The sequence below is a fragment of the Ambystoma mexicanum genome, chromosome 1q (genome assembly GCF_040938575.1).
Source record: "Ambystoma mexicanum isolate Mex_15411 chromosome 1q, UKY_AmexF1_1, whole genome shotgun sequence".
Taxonomy (NCBI): Eukaryota; Metazoa; Chordata; class Amphibia; order Caudata; family Ambystomatidae; genus Ambystoma; species Ambystoma mexicanum.
Window position 1 is genome coordinate 223,279,143 of NC_090922.1, and position 13,990 is coordinate 223,293,132.

General features: G+C 46.4%; 1 protein-coding gene across 1 annotated transcript in view; it reads right to left on the reverse strand.

Moving 5' to 3' along the window:
• Nucleotides 1-12,684, reverse strand: part of LOC138526852 (uncharacterized protein ZSWIM9-like) — a 198,320-nt gene extending 185,636 nt beyond the window's left edge. The window contains exon 1 of the mRNA XM_069637600.1: nucleotides 12,583-12,684. The gene's annotated coding sequence lies outside the window, so the exon portion shown is untranslated. The remainder of the gene's footprint in view (nucleotides 1-12,582) is intronic.
• Nucleotides 12,685-13,990: the final 1,306 nt, after the last annotated feature.

Here is a 13,990-nt window from a genome sequence, read left to right on the forward strand (position 1 = left end):
CATTTCTGCCCTGTTTCCCTTACCCTCTCCCTTGCATTCCCTTTGCGCTTCTCGTTCTCGCACAAACTGTCTTGCCTTACCTCCATTGCCTTAGCACGCCTGGAAACGCTTGTGTACAGGCGTGTTATAAATGACCTATCATATCCCCATTTCCAAAATCCAACTACAGCCAACGCCTACGAGTGCACAAGAGGCTGGGCCTAACGGGCCTTTGATGGGGGCGTAGAAACAGCAGTTCCTTGAGACATTATTGGAGCATTTAGAACTGATACGTTACATTGCTACTTTAGATAACAAGCCAGCAACGGCCAGATCATTCACCTAATAAGTGTTGTAGGAAGTCTTCCCAACAGTGCCCACTCCCGCAGGGCCTTGTCCCAGAAGATGATGATTCCAGTTGCCTGCCGGCAAGTTCAGAAAGGAGTGGCCCTCCTCCGGGCTATGTTTAAATTGGTTTTGTTGTTCTGGGTAACCCGGAGTTCACTGGAAACAGCATGGCCCATCTGATGCCTTTACGCCCGGAGACATTTGACGGACACAAAGGTCTGAGGGCCTTCTGTGTGGCCAGTGTGAGGTTTGGGTAAAAGAAAATCTGTGCATCTTGATATCACAACTCTCCCAGCTTGTACACTGGACCGTGTCCATGTAGTTAAATAGATGCCCTATTACTGATCGAGGCTTTTGTCCAGCCTTCAGAACTGGGCCCATGGATCTGTGTATCCTTTCAATCAGGAAATGAGGCAGGAGAGGAGGACTCTGAAGTATGTCCTTGTTGAAGGTTTCATGTTACTGTATGAGAGATTTTGGCAGTCCCACAATGCAGATATTTTTCCCGTGGTATCTCGATTCCAGGTCTCGCTTCATGTCTGAACCACTTTCATTTTGGACTGCAGTTGCTATAGCATACGCCTCATCTGGGTATCCCCATTCACCAGCACACTGGTGAACTCCTTGACACCGGTTATACAGCCACTTTCCTTATCAAGCCGTTGCTGCCTCAGGTCAACCTTGTATGTCAGACAGTCTAACTTGGAATTCACGCATTCAAATCCCTATTTTAACAGAGTATCAGGGACATGTCCATTGCTGCAGCTGTACAGCCGCGCTGGGAGGCAGAGGGCTTCATGGTGTTTTTCCCGAACTACCTATGCATGTCACCCAAAGCCTTCCGCTATGCTGTGGAAGTGCTACTGGCTCCACTTTGGGACTTGCGGTCGAAGTTGAGTTATCCCGGTTTCTTATTGTCCTTAGCCATGTGAGCACTCTTGTCTACTGTAGCTGTTGCCTTCCTATGCAGCCTGGTACGCTGTGTCCACCCAGCCTCCACGCAGGTGGGGCGTCCATGCCCTGCCCCAATAAGCACCTCACTGGCTCCTCAGCATAGTATGGACTCTCCCGTTGAGGATCAGCGCTGCATTGGGAACTGGGTGCCAGTCTCCCTGGCCAGTGCTCCATCATGCCCCTGTAGCTATTGTCTGTGTGGCTGAGGACAGCGTCCGGCAGGCAGTTCACTTGCTGTGCCCAGACCAGGCCTCAACAGTGGAGGCTACAGTCAGCCAGCCACATCCTGGCCTGCCTGTACACCACTGGGCCTTAAAGTCCCCTCATCTCCTGTATGGAAAGAAGCTTGTGGGCAGGTAGAAGCATGCGCCTCAGCCCTCCCAGGTCGTCCTCATGCACATGTGGGCACTAGGCTCCTACGGCACTCACCTATTCCCCGCCGCCTCCTCCACGGAGGGGGCCTCCCCATTCCATCTGGCCGAGTACACCATCTGGGCGCTCCGCTTCCCCACGGCTCCAGCCGTTTCAACATATCTTTGTGTACATGGGTGCTGCACTCTATGCAACCGCGACCAGCCTCACTAGCATGGCTGGGTCCTGGTCATACCTGCCTACATTGGAGAAACAAAAACCCTGAGAATGGCATCACCCGAACCTTGCCCATGACTCAATGCTACTCCCACCTGCCACACCACATATTTACAAACAAAAAAACACGACTACCAAGAATCATAAATAAGTGCCAAGAAAGCAGGGCAGTTTTTACCCCCCCAACAGGAAATTTGATTGACAGAAACATCCTTTAATTGACTGAAAATCTTGCTCCCTCCCGCAGTCCCGGGGCCTGCTACTGCCTCTTCTGCCTTTACGGGCAGAGTGTGGAGGAGGTTAGTAAGGCCCTCCCCCTCTCCTCTACATGCTGTTGTGGAAGTGGTGGCTGTGCCTGACTAGGGCCGGGGCCTCTTTCAGGTACTTCCTCTGCTCGGGGGATTGGTTCCTGTCGCCTTTACCTCCTCCTGCACCTCAGGGATTGGAGCCTGTTTGGTGCTGGAATGGGGACCTTCTGGACATTGCAGGGGGTTTGGTAAGGCCCTCCCAGCCTCTCCTACTCATGCTAGGCCGGCAATGGGAGCTGTGCCTGACTGTAGTTGGGATCCTCTGGTTCCTTCCTCCGCTTAGTTCTGCAGATTGGATTCCCCCAGGCAAATGCAATTGGAGGGGTTCGTTACTGCAAGCCCAGCGATGGCAATGTTGCTGCAATGCAGCTCGTTTACAGTGGCATCCTGAACAGACAGAAAACCCAGAGACTCCATGCTCTTCCCAGAGGCCCAGAGAAGAGCATAAAAACCAGGAGTCTTAACCCAGAGTTTAGGCAGGTATGGCCCCGCTGTCTCTCCGAGATCAACGCTGCTGTTTCTGAGCGCCGAAGTCTGTATTTCGGAATGTTGCGTCTCCCAGTTCCACACACCTCTGCCTGAACTCCAACCTAAGCCGCCATCTTGCTGGCGGCTCTCCAGCACCCCACTTCCAGGAAGGCTTGGCGACCAGAATAACCTGGTATTTCAGCACGAAGGACTAATACACTACTGTCATGCACCATACTCCTCATTCCCAACGGGCTTGACCATGGATCACACGAGGCAGCATAGTGCAGAAGCAATTATCAAAAACTACAGGTACTGTTATCAGGGATTGACTCCATGCTGACGAGTTGCCAGTCATGTGAGACCGTACATGTGGACTTTGGATCGGCAGGCATAGAGACATGCTTCATGGTGTTCTTTGACCAATGGACGAGGTATCCGGAGGTCGAATTCATAGACTCTTTGGTGTTTGACCACATTGTGCCAGCACTAGAAAAAGTGTTTGCCTTGCATAGTTTCCTGAAGGAGATCTGCTCAAGCAATGGACAGTTATTCCAAGGAGATTTTTGGGCAATCCATGCTGGAGTACAGAATTCATCACAGGAAAACGTCACTGGTGTGGTCAAGGGCCAATGGGGAAGCCGAACGCTTCATGCGAACTCTCAACAGTGTTTTACATTGCACATGGACAAGGACAGTATCTGAGAAGCACCCTGTACCAGTTTTTGAGGGAATATCGAGCGATTCCCCACTGCTCAATGGGCCTTGCACCCGCGGAGTCGCTATTCAAGAGGCGTCCCCGGGGACTGTTTCCGGATCTAGGGAGGAGAGCACCCAGGGAAATTAACAATGAGAGAGTCTCCGAAGAAAGAAGAGCCAGAAATGACAGTGAGAATATTTGAGTCTACAACCACATCTGTTGGCACCCAAAGATGAGGTACTGGTGAGAAACAGACAGCTGCAGGGAAAAGTCTTGCTAACGTATGAACCTCGACCCATTGACGTGGTGGAAGTGAAAGGGTCCATGGTGACCGCATCCGATGGCAACACCACTGTGACGAAGAACTCAAGCTTCTTTAAGAAAGTCGCGGAGGGTGATCAGGAGGGGGCCACGCCACAGAATGCTAACGAGGAGGAACTGGAAGAGAGAGGAGATGACAGGATTCACGAGAGCCAGTTGACCAAGGAATTACAGATGATGGAATGTCAAGCGAGGGAGGGGGAATGCGATACCCTCAACACACTATATGAAGTAGGCTGTCCCATCTAGATGACTATGTGCTGGACGCATAAAGGGAAGGCTATGTCAAGTTGTTCACTAATGCTATTATAAGTGTAATAGTTGTATTAATTAAAGAAGGGGGCAAGAACGGAATGTTAATGTGCGCTCGTTGTTATGAAAGAGATGGAGTGTGGTGTGGCCGCTTTAAGACAGACGCGACGGAGTGACGCAACTCTGTCGCGTCAATAAACGGGGTGCTCCCGCTACGGCACAGCAGTGCACAAGCAGAGCCCGGGCGAGCAACATCTGTCTCCGAGTCCTCTGTCAGGGGTTTCTGGGTAACCGCAACATCAGGCCTCACGGCCCTGACCACAATGACTACAAGGTGGTCGATGTGATGAACCACGGGCTCGAGCTATGCGGCAGTGATTCCAGATGTGTTTGCAGGGGGCAGAGTAACATTGCGAGACACTCGCCGGCTGTGGAGCCAACACACGCACGAGGGTGAAGCACGCCTAGTTGGCAGGAGACCTTCTCTGAGCGCACAGGCACCCCCACCCAGAGGGTTATCACGTGATGTCTGCTTCCAAGCACAGGAGGGCAGGTATGCCACTACAAATTGAGCCACCACCAGGCTGGCTAACTCCAACAAGGCCACAATTACACATGCATCTTGGGGCCACTAAAGTCCAATTTGAAAAACTGCACTCCTCCTACTGACACCAGAGAGAAATGTTGGGGAGCGAGAGAAAAAAATATTCTTCCCTCTTTCTTTTTTTGTGTGAAAATTAACGCAATCGTGGATGCTCCAAACATTTCAGAAGGGAGGAGCATGTGCACTCCCTAGGGGAGCCGCAACCTCTGCTGGTCAAGCCGACCAGGGTGTGCCTCACCATCATGCGTGCGTCAGCTCCACGGCCGGCGAGTGTCTCACGATGTTACTCTGCCCCCTGCAAACACATCCGGAATCATCACTGCATAGCCAGAGCCCGTGGTTCGTCTCAGCAAACTCCTTGTCACCATTGTGGTTATGGCTGTGAGGCCTGATGTAGCGGTAAACCAGGACCCACAAAGAGGACTAGGAGACACATGTTGCTCGTCCGGGCTCTGTTCGTGCATTGCCGTGCCATAGCATGAACACCCCATTTATTGACGCGACTGAGTTGCATCACTCCGTCGCGTCAGTCTTAAAGAGGCCACACCACAGGTACCAGAATTTATCTGGGTCTAATGGTCAAGAACCAACCCAGAACAAGATTAAAGGGCTGACTACTTTAATGGAAAGGGTCTAGCCTTGCCCATGAAAGAGCAGATTGGGAGACAACACCTACCCGACAAACTGAAGCATGGTGTAAGGGAACAATGGTGCAGGATCTGGTGCGATAACTAGAACACCAAGTACCACGTACTGCTTCATGGTAAAATGACGTGGGACATGAAAGTCGTGGCGTGTCCGAGCAGTTTAATGCGCTTGGAAAGACACAGAAGGAGTGGCCTTAGGTCCCCCCCTAATGTGTATGCATGCCAGTGCCTTTAGAGATCTTTAATTAAACCATGTTGATAAATGGAAGTACACATCAAAGAAATAGCACTGTCATTTGTATAGTATGATCAGTTGCCACAACTGGCAAGGGCCTATACAGAAATAGGGGAGACACAGGAACACTTTCCAAATCCAGTTTAAACACCAACTTAATAAAGACAGGAGAGAGACAAAGCACAAATACTGCAGGTGAATGCATGGCAATCTTGACAAAGACAGAGGCTGGACATCCAAGGGTAGTACCGGCCCAAAAGGCGAAGAGATAACATGGAGTTTGGGATAGATTAGAATGTTATTGGGCAAGAGAAGCAGCTCTCTAAAGAAACCAATGGGAGAGGGGGGATGCTTCTAGGTAGGGAGGGGAGGGCTACAAAAGCCAGAGTCAGTTTGCTGTGAACAGTGTTTAAATGAGATTGAAGGAGGAACACACAGAGGGTGTAGCTGGTGGATGAGGACTTGGAGGAGACTTGTAGGTTGTGAGGAGAGAGTGAAGGTAAGGTGTTGGGTCTGATAAAGCGTGTTAATAATTTGACTGTGCAAGAGAGACACACAGAGAGGAGAGTGGAGGCAGGTGTAGGGAGAGGAGAGTGAAGAAAAAGTTTGATGGGAGTCATCTGAAAGAAAGCGTGCCAGAGCGATCGTACTACCTCATTTAGGTGAAGTCCCAGATGAGGTTAGATGGGTCCTTTAGGCCTTCCCTATGATAGGGACATAGAAGACAAGAAGGGTACCCTGGCTATGGCGAATCTATACTGTGAGAATTTTGAAGTAGGCGAGGGAGACTAGTAGAGGTAAATAACTTAGTTTATTTACTATTATATATTTATACCGGCGCCCCGCACTGCGTCTCCTCTCATGACTTCGTCATCTCCTTCTAACGGTCTCCACTCAAATGTTCCGACTCACTCTCAGCATTCTAACACATTCCAACTCACGCGCAGGCGGGGAGCCAGAGGAAATACATATTATACTTTTTTCTGGATAGACAAGATTACTACATCATCCCCCCCTTCACAATGTTGAACAGGAGAAAAGATATACATTCCCAAATTTAACACATCTGTGCAAAGTACATGTAGTCAAAACATTTCCAACATAACACATATGTGCAAAACGCACACTTATAAAATCACCTTAAAATTCTTTACTAAAACCTCCCTTATGTAAGGAAAATTGTTTAACTCTGCATGACATAATCTCTAGACCAAAACGGTAACTTCCTTTCTCTAGAACTACGCACACTCCTATCTTCATAAACTCTCTCACCTTGCTGAGCACTTGCATTCTCAACCTGTCTCCTCACATTACCATTCAAATTCGCATTTTCAACTCCACTTTGAATATGATCATCTTCAAATAATTCAATCGCTCTTCTTCCAAATTTAAATTGCTTGTCTCCTTGATTCATACCCCTCCACATCCATTTACTAACCCTGTCCATATTCCATACCGATCCTCCCGCAACTCTTACAGCTCTCCTGAATACTTGTACTACTTTAACAGGACTGCTGTACTTAGAGTCTCCCTTTTTAACATTGCGTCCAAGTTTGATTCGCACAAAATCTCCTGGTAAGATTCTCAATTTACTCCTTTCTGGAGACTTGAACTTTCCTGTATACCTACTGTACCTATCTAGATTTTCATCAGGACTTTGTAACCCGGTACTAACACTTCTCCTACAATTAACCCATTCAGGATTTAGCACAGTATTTGGAGCCCTTCCCCTCATTAATTCAAAAGGAGAGACCTCCATTCCTTTCTTGACAGATATCCTAGTGCTCCATACTCTCTCCTTAAGAACTTCATCCACCGGCATATTGTTACTCAAGGCTAACTCTACTGCCTCAACAATTACACGATTATATCTCTCCACTAACCCATTGGTTTGTGGGTGATATAACGACGAAAATCTCCACTCAATTCCTGTTCTTTTAGTTTTAGCAAATTCGCTCATTTCTCTACTTCTGAATTGAACTCCATTATCACTCAATATTATTTTGGGAAATCCTTCCCTTCTGCAGCTCTGCATTATGAATTTAATTATTTCATTAGTATCAATTCTACTCACCGCCTTGACTTCCACCCATCCTGAATAGTAATCAACTAGAACGATCAGGAACTTCTTCTCTCCAATTAACTTCACATATGGTCCAATGATATCTATTCCTACCATCTCCCATGGCGCATTACCTTTGTCTATGTTAATTGGCTTAGACTTCACTATCCTGCAGCTCTTGTCACTGTTCTGACATGGCCAACAATTTCTAATAAACCTCTCAATCATGAGATCCATGCCTGGCCACCAGTATTTCAAACGCACATTGTTCTTAGTGCCAGTAATACCAGGATGACCCTGGTGTGCTTTCTCAATAAGGTCATTCCAAAACTTGCATGGGGGAATCTACTTGTCTCCCCTCACTAAAAATCCATCTTCCATAGACAATTCATCCTTAACCTCCCAATATCTTCTACAACTTTCACTAATCTCCCTTTTTTCAGGCCACCCTGATTCGGAGTATCTTCTTATCTCTTGTAATTCATCATCTTTATTTAATTCTTCAATCCACATTTCCTTAGACGTAACCTCAAAAACGACCGCCACCATTTCTTCAACCATATCCACACTTGCTTCATCACTCCTTAATGGCAATCTAGATAAATAATCAGCAACAATATTCCTTTTCCCTGGCACATATTTCACTGAGAAATTGTAATCCTGTAATTTCAGACTAAGCCTGGCTAATCTGGGAGAAGCTTTACACATTCCTTTCACTGTGATAACTTCAATTAAGGGCTTGTGATCTGTCTGAATTACAAATTTCCTTCCCCACAAATATTTCCTAAAGTAATTCACCGCCCACGAACAGGCTAATAATTCCTTTTCAATCACAGAATATCTGCTTTCTGTTTCCGAAATAGCTCTAGAAGCATGACTGATCACCTTCTCATATGCATCATCATTTATTTGTGTTAAAGCTGCTCCTATACCACTCCCACTGGCATCCACCGTAATCTTCGTCAACCTTCCAAACTCGAATCCTCCCAATTCCAAGGAGTCACAAATTTCTCCTTTTATACATTCAATCGCCTTACTACATTCAGCACCCCATGTAAATTTTGCATCCTTTTTTAACAACTTTCTCAATGGTTCTGTTATACTCGCAAACATTTTTACAAGCCAGTTGTAATATTCACATAACCCTAAAAACAATCTTAATTCGTCTTTATTGTTAGGATTCGGTGACTCTCTGATTGCCTTCATAGCATCTCTTTTGGGCTTATAACCTTTACCATTCAAAGTATGCCCTAAATATTCCACTTCTTCCAACCCAAATTTGCATTTGCTTTTCTCAACTTTCAACCCGACTTCTTGCAATCTCTTCAACACTTCTTTCAACCTCCCATCATGTTCCTCAGATCCCTTACCAAATACAATTATATCATCCTGATATACCATTGTTCCATTTAACCCTTTCAGCACATGCATCATAATTCTTTGAAATACTGCTGCCGCAGACGCTAATCCAAACGGCATACGTCTATACCTAAACAGCCCATGTGGCGTTATAAACGCTGTAATGTCCCTACAATCCTCTGTCAAAGAGATTTGATGGTAGGCGCTCGAAAGATCTAATGTAGAAAATATATCAGCATTACCAATACGATTCAACATTTCAGATATAATATGGAGTGGAAAAATGTCAGTTATGATATTCTTGTTGACGTCTCTCAAGTCTACGCAAATTCTGAGTTTGCCACGTTTCTTCAATGCAACCACAATGGGGCTCACCCATTCAGATGATTCAATTGTTTCTATTACTCCTTCAGACTCCAATGATGCAAGTTCTTACTCAACCTTATCAGCAATGGCAAATGGAATTGGCCTGGATTTTGTGTGTTTAACAGGTATTGCTCCCTTTTTGAGACGAATCCTGTGCGCAAAGTTTTTGAGCAAACCCAATTTTAATGTCTCCACTTCCCTTTCTCTAACATTCTCATTACTTTGCGCTTGGCTCCTGTTTACCACTAGGATCGGTTCTTCTTCACATGGATCCAACCTGATCCTCAGTCCAGCTTGGTCTCTCCAACCCAGTACATTCACACCCTTTTCTGCTACGTACACCTTCACTTGAGACCGTCTGTCTTTAAACTGAACAATACACGAAAAACATCCAATCATCCTGATCTTGGATCCTTCAAACCCACCAGGATTTGGTATGTCTGACATCGCCATCTTACTTTTGAGACGTGTCACTAAATTCTTCCATGTTTTCTTGGTAATAATCGTCCAAGGTGAGCAACTGTCAACCTTCACTTTAAGTTTCCAATTATCAAAAATTACTTCACAACTCGGGCATTTAAATTCTCCAGTTGGTGGCTCACGTATCAAAAACACTCTCTCTTCCTACGATTCTTCCTCTTCTTCCATAATGGCAGATACTTTCTTCCTCCTTCTACATGTGACCGCGAAATGACCTCTTAGGCCACAATTTCCACATTTTTGCCCCAATGCTGGGCACTGTTTAGCGTAGGCATAATGACCCACTCTGCCACAATTATAGCATCTGACTCCTTCCCTCGGTTGGGCATTCTGAAATCTATGTTCATATTGAACTTTTGGTTCATTCTTTACCCAGTTCTTTCCTCGATTTGAACTCCCTCTCTGCTCAAAATTCTTCATTTTGTTATTTCTTCCTGCATTGACCTCGACTTTATCTTTGTTTTTAACGTTTGCTCCACCTCTGTCCTTTGACCGTAGTACGTTAACCTGGCCTTGTTCTTCTGTTTCTTTTTCCTGTATCTCTTTACTACTATGCTTCTGCATGCTTTGCACAACCTCCTCTTTCTTGCTCTTCATTTCCTTCGAGCACAACTGACTGTGTTCTACCCGTTTAGCAATCGCTATGGTTTCCGGTAGGGATGGATTGCCAACCATCCACAGTCTGTCTTGGACTAAATTGTCCTTAGAGTGAATAATGATCTGATCCCTGATTAACTCATCAAGGGTGATACCATTGCCAAATTGGCAAGTTCGTGATATCACTCTCAATGCCGAAACATATTCTTCAATGCTTTCATGTTCTTTTTGTACCCGCGTATAGAATTTGTATCTATTTATGGCTACATTAGTTTCTGGTGCATAGTATTTGTCCAATTGCCTTATGGCCCTATCATGCTCATAAGCATCACCGCCTCATCTATAGTCAATTCTGGTAGCTCTCTGAACTTCCTCTGCCGTTCCAATCCTAGTGCATGCAGTAATAATAACTTCTTCTTCCCAGACGTGAGATCTTCATGTTCAACTGCTTGGATATAGTTTAACCAGAATTCTTTCCATTCTGACCATAAAACTACAGGTTGGCCTGGCGCCGGAAGAAAACTTGCTGGCGGTTGAATATTGATACCTTGCATGGCTCCGTAGATTAGTGATCCTTAGTGATCTATTATCAACAATATTGCAATATGTGCTTGTAAACTTCAATTCTCCCACACTAGTGTAGTATGTTAGATCTCACCAATTGCAGAATATGTATTTACTGTTGCCACAATTTAATTGCAGAGTATGGTTTTACTGTTGCCACAATTTTTTTTTTTAAATTACATTTGAAAGTACTGTGACGAAAATGAAGGGATTACTGTCTCTAACCTCCAGTATTACGGCATCAAACGTGTTCTGAATGCACTTCCCGGAGCCGTAACAACAAATGATGCACACGCCTGCACAAACTAACGCGAAATTACGCGCTGGTTCGGAGCATCTGCTCTCCCCTGCAATTCATCCGCGGACCGGAACACCTGCACAAGCCAATGCGGGACCACACACTGGCTCGGAGCTTCTGCTCTCCCTTTCGCCACTTCCCTGGGCCGCGATCAGCACGAACCCATGCAACGCTGCATATCGGCTCGGAGCAACTGCTCTTGGCTCCACTCCTCTTCGCGGGTTCTCAGGGTGCCGGCATCCTCGTCGCCATTTGAAGTAGGCGAGGGAGACTAGTAGAGGTAAATAACTTAGTTTATTTACTATTATATATTTATACCGGCGCCCCCCACTGCGTCTCCTCTCATGACTTGGTCATCTCCTTCTAACGGTCTCCACTCGAACGTTCCGACTCACTCTCAGCATTCTAACACATTCCAACTCACGCGCAGAAGGGGAGCCAGAGGAAATACATATTATACTTTTTTCTGGATAGACAAGATTACTACAAATACCCTTTGGAGTAGGGACGCCTGGGCTGGGGAGGTGGGTGCGCCCTCAAAGTTGAGGGAAATGTGTGCAGTGACCATTCCTAGACTGCGAGACCCAGTTGCCTGTGATTTTTGTGTAGTAACAATAATACATGTACTTGTCACGTGACTCACTGAAAACATTCACATTAATCCTTATGTATATCCCATCTTCAGATGCATCAGGCTTACACCCTACACCACACCGCCACCCTCTGTGGCAGGTCTGGAAACTGACTGCACATAGAAAATGGGTGCTTTCAGTTTGCACTCAATAGATCAACACGCCCACCCAGTACCCCTCCCTGCAGTGCCATTGCAAACAAGCACCCACAATTGCCAGACTCTGCATACATGCCAACATTACGCATTCCATTTGGGAGATAGAACTCCAGTCCTGATTTTACTTTTCTTTCGTTGACATGTGGTCTGGGATTCCCCAGGACTACAAGTCCCATGATTCAAAGTTAAACCAGGGCTGGAATAGTGGAATAAATGGCATGTACGATTCTGTGTTTTACAAGACCCAGTTACTTTAAGAAGAATTTATTGCAATGAATATGTTATGTGACACCAAATCTCGTCCGGGGCAACTCACTCAAAATATCCTACAAGTGTACAGCACCGCATGAGCACGGTAAAAAATATGATGCTATAATATATCAGTTGTTTTATGTAGCACTTGCTATCAGTATTGCGCTCGCGGTACCGTATAGAGATTATTTAATCAACAGATTAAAAACTGCCCAACACACACATCTTGATCTATCGTTTTGTTCGCACAGAAGCATAACAAGCTGTCTGCCGCTACAAGTACTGATGCAGATGGGAGACTATTTCTGACCCACGTGCGAGTTCACGGAAAAGACCCAGGTTGACGCCCTGTTTGTGGATAGCGCCGTTGCGAGCGCTCGTGCTTATTATTGGCGTTTTTGTGAACTCACCCACTACAGAACGTACGCTGACGCCTCAGACTCCCACTCTCCCACAATGCAGAGCGCTGACCTGAGCTCCCAATACGCACCGCGCCAAACAACAACATCCTCCCAGGCTCCCATACTTTCACCGCGAAACACCGAGAACATCATAGGCGGAATGAACAAGTTATACTCATAGGCAGTGCTTTAAGTGGCGTGACAAATGGAGGGGGGTATATAACGAGGGGGTCTTGCCTAAATGATCGGTGTGGCCTTAAGTGTCCCCAACAGGAAACAATAAAAAAAAGTGGGTTTGCCTTACTGTCCGGTTTTTTAAAAAAAATGTATTTTCGTGTGCCGGGGATTCCAACCGGAGCCCCGTTTCATTCAGTAAACTGCTTGACACAGGACTTATGCCTCAAGCTGTCTTGTTTTAAAGACACGCACCCAGAATCTTCCACATAGCACCTGCGCCCACTCTTTCATAAAACTCTTTCCAGGATTCTTAAAGATGCTCCTTTGCCATGTCGTAATTCGCGGGGTTTCAGCCTTGGTTCTGGCCTGAAAGGGACACCACGGGAATCAATGGGTCCTGAATATAACAGGGGCGAGGGGCTATCACTGTAAAAAGCCGGCTACCTAAATGCTGGGCACACTGTTTTCCAAATGTGCAGCTTGCGCTTGTATAGAAAAAAACAAAAGACATTTCCCAACTGAAACATGCTTCTTTTTTATTATTATTATGGTATTTGAGCGCGGACCTAGCATCAAGAAGCAGTGGAGAGCTTTACAGAGATATACACTACAGATACACAATGGCACGCTTTACAGAGGTATACAACAGTACAGATGCATAACGGAGTGCTTTTAGAGGTAACAACAGATATACAGCAGGGGGTAGGGCACAGAGGCGGGTACCGCTGTACCGGGTGGCTGGGAAGAGAGGGCCGGGCGGCATCTAGCTAGTCGGGTTGCGCAAGAGGCGACATGTTGAGGAGGAGAGACTCCTTGAAAAGGTGGAGCTTGGGTTATTTTCTGAATTGTGGGGGTAAGTCTGATGAAGAGGAGGTTCCATAGTCCTGGGGCATAGGCAGAGAAGGCTTGTTTTCTTGTCCTTTTCTTTTTGCAGTGGCAGATTTCAAGTCTGCACATGTCCTGGCTTCTGGTGGTGTGCTGTCCGCCGTAGATGCTGAGTTTCTCCATGAGGTAGCTGGGTGACTTGAGGGCGACTGCCTCATAGATGATGCAGCAAGACGATAGTGATTTGTTCGTGCAGTGGGAGCCAGTGAAGGTCGAAGAGCGCCAGGGTCATGTGTTCGTATCTGCGTAGACGCTTGATGAGACGTGCGTCCGGGTGTAGGACACTTTTCAGGGGCACAAGGGAGGACGATGGGAGGCCTTGAGGAGGCTTCTTAAACTTACATTCACTAGTTTT